A 12,022-nucleotide genomic window follows, 5' to 3' on the forward strand; every position below is an offset into this window, starting at 1 on the left:
TTAACTATAATTTCGATGCAATAAATTCAATACATTGTGTTACCTGTTAAGAGAACATGAATGGAAAGAAAATGAATATATTTGCAATTTATATTTATATATATAAAAACATATGGTCCTGTACACACACACAGAGATATACACACACAAACACAGACAAATATATTCTTACCAAACTGAGTAGTAAATACTCCTGGCAATTACAGTTCTTATTTCTATAACTACTCCTGTGCTCATAGCTAATGTTCACAATTATCTCTTCCGTGACTCATTCTACATTCCCTTTTTCCTCAGCACGCACCTCAGCTGGTCAGTTTTTCTCTACCTGGTCATTCTTCTTTACTTTCATTCCTTAAGTGTCAGGACAATAGGAATCCTGCTTCAGTGGGTTTGTTGGAGCTTTCCACTGACCTTAATTATAGGGAATGGCACTACTAAAAGACACCCTAAGTGATATGAATTTCAGACATACTTGTTCTCATCTCCATTGTGGCATAGTCCAATTTCTCCTTGGTATCTCACTAGCCAGCAGAGTAACTCCCTTCTGTGCATGATGATTCAGAGGAAGAAAGAGCACAAAGTGGCCTACTGCCATTCTTAACTTCCTGCTCAACAGAATCATTGTATGTGTGTTGGTGGAAGCGTTTCCTCTTCTGTCTGTAAGACAATTTGAACAGCAGAGCACAAAAGCAAGGGGAACAGAAAGCAAAAGTCATGCTGGTTCATCATTAGAAGTAATAGTAAGTGGTACCACTTCTGTGTTAACTACTTGATTCCTAGACTCATGAATACTAGCTATAGAGAAACAGTACTGTGTATTGGACACTGATTCAGTAAATATACAGCTTTTTGGAGAACCTTGCCAAGCCCTGCTGGTAATGCCATCTAGATGGTGTAATAACTGTTTCAAAAGATGATTCCATTGTTCTAGCAAACTATTTTTATCAGGATGGTTGGGAAAATGTAAGGTAAGTGAATTCTAATATCATGGGGCCATTGCCACACTTGATTTACTATGGAATGAGTTGCTTGATTAGAAGCAATGCAAGTGGAATACTATGAGAGTGGATAAAGAATGCTGTAAGTCCACAGAGTGTTGGCAGAAGCATTGCAAACAGGAGTGGAAATCTATATCGAGTAAGTATGCATCCCAGTAAAAACACATACATCCCTTCCGTTATTATAATTGGGCCAATATAATCAACCTGCCATGAGGTAGGTGGCTGATGACCCCAGTGAAGCGACTCAGTGTTGATCTATGCTGCTGGCAGACAGCACTCAGCAATGGCCATAGCTGGGTTGGCCACAGTAAATAGAATTCCATATTGCAGAGACCAGGCATAACCTCCATTCCTGTCACGATAGTCCCCCTTTTCATGACAACTATTGGTGATTAGAGAGATGGCACGAGAAATATGTTGACTGGTATCCATTGAGTGGGTCATCCTATCCACTTGATTACAATCTTTCACTGCACAGGTCTCCTTTTGGTGAACGTATATATGAGACAGAAATACATTTATATTTTTATCCATTTAGAGGGAGCTTTCCACACTCTTCATCCACACATATCCTTGCCATCATTTTCCAGTCTTAATCCTTCAATGTCCCTGACCATGCAGCCAAACCATTTCTCAAAGTCCTTGAATCATTATCTAACCACATATGTAGCTCTCACTCCTAGCAGGTAAATGAACAATTAGGTAAATGCTCAAACTTCTGCCCACTGGGAGGATTTTCTTTCACCACTGTCCTTCAGGAATGTCCCAGATACTCTCAACAGTGTTGCAGTTGTCCACATTCAACTGGTGTCTGCATATCCTGCTGAACTATCAGTAACCCTGGCCCAGTTCATCTCTCTCTCTCTGTCTACTGATTATAGAGAAGCTTCTGTGAAGCCATAAGTATGGCTAGAATAGAGAAGTCCATCTAACAGGCCTGGGGAACATGAACATTTGAACCACTTCCTCATGTAACTTACTGGTACCTTCAAGGCCTTCTGAGATTACATCGTAGATGTACCATGTCATTTGATGATGCCGTGGCTATGAAGTCCTAATTTATGGTTTGGTGGGTAATACAACACCCAATTCACAAAAGGCAACTCTGCTCTCATGGGAACTTGGTGGCCCATGGTTAAGTGTGCAATCCCTCTTAAGGCTTAGGAGCAAACCAATAGGTGTTTTTCAAATGGAGAGTAATTATCTGCAGTGATAGCATGGCTTAGCTCTAAACCTAAGGGCCTGTGCTGTGATTTACCTACAGAGACCTGCCTAAGTCTCCAAAAAGCACCCTTATCTCTCACTATTACTTCAACCACAATTGGTTTTGGTAGATCATGTGACCCAAGTAGTAGAGCAGCTTGCACAGCTGCCTACACCTTTGTACATCCTTCTCCTGTTCAGAGTTACACTTAAAACTAACAGCTTTCCTGGACACTTGGTAAATGGTTTGGAATTATACACCCAAATGACATTGCCTCCAAAATCCACAGAGTCCCAATAGATGTCATACCTCTCTTTTGGCTATAGGAGGGCCAGATGCAAGAACTTATCCTTTACCATTGAAGAGATGTCTCCACATGACCCACCACTGGATGACTAGAAATTTCACCTAGATAAATAAAAAAATCTGAGTTTTGTTGAATTTATTTCTCAACTTCTCATACACAAATGTCTACCAATAAGTCTACTGTAGTTGCTGCATAGGAATAAGTGTGATATTCTATAGCACGAAAAGAAGATCAAGATCCTTAAGTAAATATTTGCAAATCATATATCTGATAAGACCTTCATATCCAGAATACAAGAAGAATCTTAAAGCTAAAAATTAAGAAATATATAACTCAATTAAAAAAGATTAAACATTTGTATAGACACTTCAAAAAACAAGATATACAGATGTCAAAAGGAGACACAAAAATATGTTCAATATAATTCATCATTGGGGAAATGCAAAGGATCACCAAAGTGAGACACATTGAACCACAATTTAAAATAACTAAATTGAGAAGACTACTCATACTGGAAGCAGCAATGCAGACCATAGATGGACCACAAAATGAGGTGAGAGATAAATACACAAGACTGAAGGGAGAATTAAATTTAACTCGTTTGGATTATGTTGAAATTACCACTGCACCTATTGCTTACCCACCTTTCTGCTGAGTTTTCACAGGGCTTCCCTTTTATCTATGTAGTTTATTTCCTCCTCTTCTTTGACTCTCACAAACAAATCTTAAGGACACAGGATGACTGATTAATGACTCTATCAAAATATAGGCCCTTTCTTTTCCCCCTAGCTGCGATCATATCCCATGTGGAGGTTAAGCATCTTTACTCCTCTTCAGATACCAAATCAAAATGTTACTATTTCTACATCGTACTATTTTGACATAAATGATGTCATTATTTTCTGAATGAACATTCATATCACTTCTTTCTTCATGCTGAAAGGTAAATATGAACACCTTACCACCATGTTCAAAATATCTCACTAGTTGTCCTTAAAAGTGGGGTAAAGAACAAAGTGCCTGACTTAGCCTCCATGACCCATATGAGCCCAAGCATGCTGGACTTTCTTGTCCCATCTGGCTCCATCTTGCTTCTCTTTGCATGCCAGCTACATTTACCATTTTCTTTGTTTGTTTCTCTGATGATCTAGCTCTGAGATCATCTAGACCCTCCAAGGATGGAAGACCCTAAAGGTGGCAAATATCCAGGGTATCACCTTGTTAGACACAAGGACTCTCAGACATCCTCCCTGACCTATCAAAGGAGAGCGTGCTTTTTAAGAAAATCACCAGGAGATTCACAGGCATTAATGTTTGAGAAGCACTATTATATACCACTCCCACTATGGTCCTTTGTTTTTTTTCCCTTTCATCTTCCCTTGACCTCTGCCAAATAAGATTTCTCACCTGTTTACAAATTAAAGTGGGAAGTGCAGTGCAGGTCTGGAATGTGAGCTGCACTTTGCATCAGGAGGACACCTCTATTTGGAGTTGGCTCCTGAAGGGAAAGCTGATCTTTGGCCTCATTAAAATCATGTATGATTAGCTCCGATAAGATCATATTAATAATCAAACCACTCAGAACATCAAAATTTATACATTGAAATTTGCATAAATATGTCAGAGTTGTCATTAATAGTGGAAAACAGGGGCATAAAATGCAAGATCTAAGATGTTTGAAGTTTATGATTTCAGAATCTGTAATGCCCTATGAGATACCTGGACTTCTCATACATGTTCAAGTTTACAATGCCCAGAAGAACAATTTAGTTTTGTCCTAAAGGAAAGCCTTGAATGCTGCTGGGAGAATTTTAGTTCTTCATTCTTTCCTTTTCTGGCAAAAAGCCCACAGTTGTACAACTGATTCACTGTTGTGCTTGAAACAAATTGATATAAATAACACTTTCCTGAGCTTGTTAAATGAAGCCTCCGAAATGAATCAGTGTGCAAGGAGTTGCTACCCATGTTATGGTCATTTCAGGAATACTGTGTTTCTAATCTAGTTTAGAAAGACTAACATTTTGAATGAATTTCCTCAATTTCTTATGAGATATGGGTAAGAGATAAATGATTACTCTTAAATTCATTATTCTTCATATAAGAAGTTGATATACCATTACATTTATAATAATTTTACATTGGGTTTACAAGAGCCAAAAAGCCAGGTGAGTAATAGAAAACAAATAGTGAATAATTTACATATTAAATTTTAATGACTATCATGTAGTAAAGCAAAGTAGCTAAAAGACTGAATTAGTACTTTTAACAATGTTTTATTATTTCTTAACATATTTATAATGTCTTTATGAGTGTTCATTAACTAGAGTGTTAAATAATTTAAACTACATTTAAAAAATCATTTCATTCCTATGTAAGAAATCTCTTTGCCTCTTCTGATTAAAAGCTCCATTATGTTTAAGTGATCAAAGTTTCTGATTCAAACTTCTAAGGTACATCCCTTGCCTATTAACTCTATCCTATCCCCTACTTCCGACAACAATTTCATTGACTATTTCTATACACGTAGCAGGAAATAGGCAGTAAGTGCTCCTTCACTGCTCTTTTCAGCATTTATATCTCAATAAGTACCTGCATAAACTGAATTTGAAATTTTTTAATTATTTAGTGATTTGGAATTACCTAGAAAGGAGACTTTTCCAAATAAAAATACAGTTACCAAGTGAAATTAGTGGCTTTGTTTTTTTATATCATCTGTATGCCACTACATTCTGGCTCAATTTTATTCTGCTAAAACACTGGTAGAAGAAAGGTGTTTTCAAGTAAAACCATAAGGATTTCTAGAAAAAGTCAGATCTAATCACTGTAATAACAAATGTAAAGCAACTTTTTAATATGAAAAACCTTTCAGGCAGTGCTAATGTATGAACAGTTTTTGAAGTGAAAATTAACCTGAAAATCTTTTGCTTACACATATTCCATAGGAAAAATAAATTTGGAAATTTGATTAAAAAAAAAAAAAAAGAAAGGAAAGATACCCAATGTTGACAACTTTAAATGACAACCAGGGTTAAAATAAATATTTATCTCCAAACTCTCGGCCTTTCCTTTTTTGTTGTCCATAATCTTTCTCTGATACATTCTTTTTCCTTTTAATGATTTATTTATTTATTTTAGAGAGAGAGTGTGTGTGTGCAGTTGGTGGGAGGGGCAGAGGTTAGAGAGAGAATCTTCAAGCAGACTCCTGACTGTGTGCAGACCCCAAAGCACAGCTCAATCCCAGGGCTCTGAGATCATGACCTGAGCTGAAATCAAGAGTCGGCCTCTTAACCGAGCCTCCCAGGCACCCCTGATATATTCTTAATCCTTCCTCTTTCCTTGTCTTTCCCACACTTATCCATCCATGTGTCTGTTATTCTCTGCTTATTTCTGTTCATGCATCTTGTGATCTTCACCCACCCAAACTTCTCCTTCTGCTGTCTTCTTCCTCCTTTTCATGGGTTCCTCTCCGTTTGTCTCTTTTGAAAACTTTTATTAAAACAATGTCAGGGAAAAATATTCTATTTGTCCACCTGGAATAGACATATAACACCTGCCATCCACATTCTTGGAGTATTCAATGTCACTTTCCTGCTCCCTGTGTGCAACTTGTTCCCATTCACTGCTCATTATTTTCTGGCCTCCACTGCATCACATAACAGAAATTGCTCTCCCTAAAGCCACTAAACATCTCTTAGTTTCCATGGTCAATCATACCTGTTCACTCCTTGTCCTACTCAAACATTTATTTTAGTGACTGGCACCATAATTTTCTTTGTCCTTCTTGAGTATCTTCCTCTCTTTGTGTTCATGACACTCACCTGTCCTGCTTTCCTTCTCTTCTTGATCATTCTGCTCAGTATCCTTTCCTGGTCTCTTATTTGCTGCCAGTCAGAACTGTTACTTTCAAAAAGACATTATTTTTTGGAATGGAATCTAACATAGAAATGCTGGGAGATTAAAGGGATCAGTTGGGAAAAAATGGGCAGCAGCAGAAGCAAGCATGGCAGTCTGTGAACAGCAGAAATTATATTCCAACGTTGACTCCATGAGGGCTGCTATGACTGCCGCTGTGTGGGAATGCCACTGTTCACACTGACAGAGTCACTGGTGTGGGTGCAGGGTGCATTTGCTGGAACCTTCATATTGTGCTTTGGCTGCCTTAGCCACTCAAATTCTCTTTTGTCCTTGTCCCTTTTTCTCCTGCACTCCAAAATCCAAATGTAGTGTGAGCGATGTAGATTTGTCAAACTTACATTGCAAGTCCCCTGACTGTAGTTGTTAGGGGGCTAGGAAAGTCAATTGTAGCTCTGTTGGCTCCTGGAGTGGGTGGTAGACTTTGCCTGGCACCAAGATTGTGTGGTAGTAAAGAGGATCAGGTTGGCTCTCTAAAAGTGACATATTATCTTCACTCCATTTTAATATACTTTGTCAGTTTAGTTATTTACTATTCTCTTCACTTTGTGTATTTTCCAATATATAGTTCATACATAAGTATGCCTTCAGTCTATCGCAATGACTTCCAATTAATAATTTGTAGTAGACTCAAACTACAAAGTACACATGCAATGGTTGTCCCCAAACTGGCTACTGTACTGAGTTCTTAATTTTTGATGAGAATCTACCCAGTTGACAAGTGACTCCTCCATTCTTCACTAACTCTTCACCTGTAATGTGTCAGAGAGGCTGCATCTTCCTTTTTTTTTTTTTTAAAGATTTTATTTACTTATTTGACACAGAGAGAGAGACAGCCAGCGAGAGAGGGAACACAAGCAGGGGGAGTGGGAGAGGAAGAAGCAGGCTCCCAGCGGAGTAGGGAGCCTGATGCGGGGCTCAAGCCCAGGACCCTGGGATCACGCCCTGAGCCAAAGGCAGAAGCTTAATGACTGAGCCACCCAGGTGCCCCATGCATCTACCTTGTGAACTCTTTTCCATCTGCCTCTTCATCTTCCCATCAATCTCAATGTCATTTCATTCGTGAATTAGCCATGTCACATGTATTTGAGTCACTTAGAGATCAAGTAGAATACAGATTAGACTTAATAATTGATTCACTAAATTATTGTGTACAGTAAAACCTCAAATCTATATTTTGCATGAGTTTCCCCAGATGATTCCAATGTGTAATCTGGGGAACCTTTTATGAAAAATACAGATTTGAGGTTTTATTATAGGTTCTGTTTGAGAACACTGCATAGTAGTCACTTCCTCTTGACTAGTATTCCTGACCCTAATTTCTCCCTCTCTGCAGTCTATTTTCTACACTGCCATATATTCATTTTTAAAAAGCATCTATCAGTACTACTCCCTTCTCTTAAGTTTCAGTGCATGCTTATTCCCTGATGAATAATGTTCATGATCCTTCACATACTCTTTAACTCATTATTACTGAGACCCTTCAAGCTCCTTTTCCCTTCACCCTACATCCACATCCCAAACAGAAAATTTCCATATCACACCCAACCTATCCCATAAATTTAGGACATATTACAGTGTCTTTCATTTTCCCAATTCTGTTCATTGCTACAGATTTGAAAAATTGAAATAACTGCACTTATTTCCAAGCCCTCAAAAGATTCCAATCAATATAGAGGAAATACACAAAATCAAGAGGGTATTCTGATGTACGCAATTTTATTTCAACTCTCCTCCCCATATTTTCATGTTATAAACTGAGTGAATTCTTTTTCCCATTTACTAAATTTCATTTCAGGCAACACCCAGTGAGGATATGGAAAAGGAACATGGAAAAGGACATGGAAATGCAACATTGCTGACAGATTTGATTCTCACAGGACTCACATATGAGCCACAGTGGCAAATCCCCCTGTTCCTGGTGTTCTTGGTTATCTATCTTCTCACCATAGTGGGGAATCTTGGTCTAATTGCCCTCATAAGGAATGACCCTCAGCTTCACATCCCCATGTACTTATTCCTTGGGAGTCTGGCATTTGTGGATGCTCGGATATCATCCACAGTATCCCCCAAGATGCTGGTCAACATTTTGCCAAGACCAAAATGATATCTCTTTCAGAATGCATGATACAATTTTTTTCCTTTGCAATAAGTATAACAGTGGAATGTTTTCTGCTGGCAACAATGGCATATGATCGCTATGTGGCCATATGCAAACCATTACTTTATCCAGTCATTATGTCCAATACATTATGCAACCGTCTGTTAGTTTTGTCACTTTTAGGTGGCCTTCTTCATGCCATAATTCATACTTCCTTTTTATTCAGATTAACCTTCTGCAATTCCATCATAGTACATCACTTTTACTGTGACATTATACCATTGCTTAAGATTTCTTGTACTGACCCTTCTATCAATTATCTGATACTATTTATTTTTGCTGGGTCAATACAGATGTTCACCATTCTGATAGTTCTTGTCTCCTATACACTAGTTCTCTTTACAATCTTAAAAAAGAAGTCTCTACAAGGGATAAGGAAAGCCTTCTCCACATGTGGAGCCCATCTCTTATCTGTCTCTTTATACTATGGTGCTCTTGTCTTCATGTATGTGCGCCCCATATCTACACAATCAGAAGATCAAGATATGATGGACTCTCTATTTTACACTGTCATAATTCCTTTCTTAAATCCAATTATCTACAGCTTGAGAAATAAGAAAGTCATAGATTCATTGAGAAAGATTTTAAAGAGAAATTCTTAGAACTCACATTAATATCTGTTCTCCTTTTATTAAAATGACACAAACTGTACAGATGACATATTTGCATGTGTTGATTACTATTCAGTGTTTGCAGTTATAATTCTCCTAATGTTTAAATGACTTAAGGTGAGAGTACAAATAAGTATATGTATATGTAGTCAAAACATAGAGGGAATTTTAATCAAGTGATCATGACATAAAAATAATTTAAAAGGAAACAAAATATTTTACCTGTTTGCATGTTTCAATGTGGCTTCATAAATGAATTAAGCATGTAATAGGGTAATTTATCTAAAAAGCATTTAAATATGATATATTTGACAGCCATTCAGCTATGCAGCCTGAAGACTCACATTGCATTTATTCCACATTGGAGTCAGGGTTTTGTTTGAGTGAACAGAGACTAAAAAGTATAATGAGTGATCAGATTTCAGGTTCACCTCTGCCCTTCCTTTCTCACCACTGATTACCTACACCATTCTACCATTATCACTGAGGTCCTCACATTAAAACTGCTCACTTCTGTCATTTGCTCTAATCTTGTTACTTTTCATACATCTTGTTGATATTCTCTTACTTCCAAAACATTGACTAAAGAATATCCCGCTTCAGCAACTTTTCATGGATTGTCATATCTACAGATTTTTATATATGGTGTACATATCTAGAACGCTATATATACATATGCACGTTTATTCATATATGTATATGTACAAAATGAATGATATAAAAGATATCTACTACAAATTATATAGATTGTATATTTCCCTGGCAGATTATATATTTTTATGTGTTAATTAGTTTGTTGTTGTTATAAATATTTTTTAAAGTTATTATTTATTGATTTGATAGAGAGAGTGCTCGAGAGCAGGCGAGAGGGGCAGAGGGAGAAGCAGACTCCCCACTGAGCAAGGAGCCCAACACAGGGATCCTAGGACCCTGGGATCATGACCTGAGCCAATGGCAGAACCAATTGAGCTTAACCATCTGAGCCACGTAGGTGCCCCTTTTGTTGTTGCTGTTGTTGTGCTAAAGTAGGCTCCACGCCTAGTGTGGGGCCCAACACAGGGCCTGGTCTCACAATCCTGAGATCAAAACCCCAGCTGAGACCAAGAGTCAGACACCCATCTGACTGAGTCACTCAGGCACCCCTCTGTTGATTAGTTTCTTTTTTTAAATAATATTTATTTTGTTACATTAGTCACCATACAGTACATCCCCAGTTCTTGATGCAATGATCCATGATTCAATACTTGCATATAACATCCATTGCACCATGCAATACATGCCCTCTTTAATACCCATCACAGGCCTATCCCAATCTCCCACCCCCCTCTCCTCTGAAGCCCTCAGTTTGTTTCCCAGAGTCCACAGTCTCTCATGGTTCATTCCCCCTTCTGTTTACCACCCCCTTCATTCTTCCCTTCCTTCTCCTACCGATCTTACTATTTCTTATGTTCCATAAATGAGTGAAACCATATGATAATTGTCTTTCTCTGCTTGACTTATTTCACTTAGCATAATCTCCTCCAGTCCCATCCATGTTGCTGCAAATGTTGTGTAACCATTCTTTCTGATGACTAACATTCCATTGTATATATGGACCACATATTCTTAATACAGTCATCTGTTGAAGGGCATCTTGGCTCCTTCCACCATTTAGCTATTGTGGACAATGCTACTATGAACATTGGGGTGCATATGGCCCTTCTCTTCACTACATCTGTATCTTTGGGGTAAATACCCAGTAGTGCAATGGCTAGATCATAGGGTAGCTCAATTTTTAACTTTTTAAGGGAGCTCCACACAGTTTTCCAGAGTGGCTGTACCAACTTGCATTCCCATCAACAATGTAGGAGGGCTCCCCTTTCTCCACATCCTCTGCAACAATTGTTGTTTCCTGCCTTGTCCATTTTTGCTATTCTAACTGGTGTAAGGTGGTATCTCAAGGTGGTTTTGATTTGAATTTCCCTGATGGTTAATGATTTTGAACATGTTTTCATGTCTGTTAGCCATTTGTATGTCTTCATCGAAAAAGTGTCTGTTCATATCTTCTGCCCATTTATTGATTTGATTATTTGTTTCACGTGTATTGAGTTTGAGAAGTTCTTTGTAGATCTTGGATAAAAGTCTTTTATCTGTAGTGTCATTTGCAAATATCTTCTCCCATTCCGTGGGCTGCCTCTTAGTTCTTTTGACTGTTTCCTTGGCTGTGCAGAAGGTTTTTACCTTGATGTAGTCCCACAAGTTCATTTTTTCTTTTGTTTCATTTTCCTTTGGAGATGTGTCATGAAAAAAGTTGCTGTGGCCGATGTCAAAGAGGTTGCTGCCTATGTTCTCCTCTAGGATTTTGATGGATTCCTGTCTCACATCGAGGTCTTTCAACCATTTGGAGTTTATCTTTGTGTATGGTGTGATAGAGTGGTCAAGTTTCATTCTTTTGCATATAGAACTGGAACAAACAGCCCTTAGATTTGTGTGGAACCAGAAAAGGCCATGAATCGCCAAGGAATTGTAGAAAAGGAAAAACAAAGCTGGGGGCATCATGTTGCCGGACTTCAAGCTATACTACAAAGCTGTGATCACAAAGACAGCTTGGTGCTGTCACAAAAACAGACACATAGACCAATGGAACAGAATAGAGAACCCAGAAATGGACCCTCAGCTCTATGGGCAAGTAATCTTTGACAAAGCAGGAAAAAACATCCAGTGGAAAAAAGACAGTCTCTGTTGATTGGTTTTAAACATTTTTTGCAGTTATAATTGCCCTAGTGTTAATGACTTTAGGTGGGAGTACAAATACACATCTTTAGTATGTGTGTATGTGTGTACACA

General features: G+C 38.1%; 1 pseudogene; it reads left to right on the forward strand.

Moving 5' to 3' along the window:
- The first annotated feature begins 3,035 nt into the window (after positions 1 to 3,035).
- Positions 3,036 to 9,187, forward strand: LOC103662046 (annotated as a pseudogene).
- The last annotated feature ends 2,835 nt before the right edge of the window (positions 9,188 to 12,022 follow it).

The sequence above is a fragment of the Ursus maritimus genome, unplaced genomic scaffold (assembly GCF_017311325.1).
Source record: "Ursus maritimus isolate PB19 unplaced genomic scaffold, ASM1731132v1 scaffold_4, whole genome shotgun sequence".
NCBI lineage: Eukaryota > Metazoa > Chordata > Mammalia > Carnivora > Ursidae > Ursus > Ursus maritimus.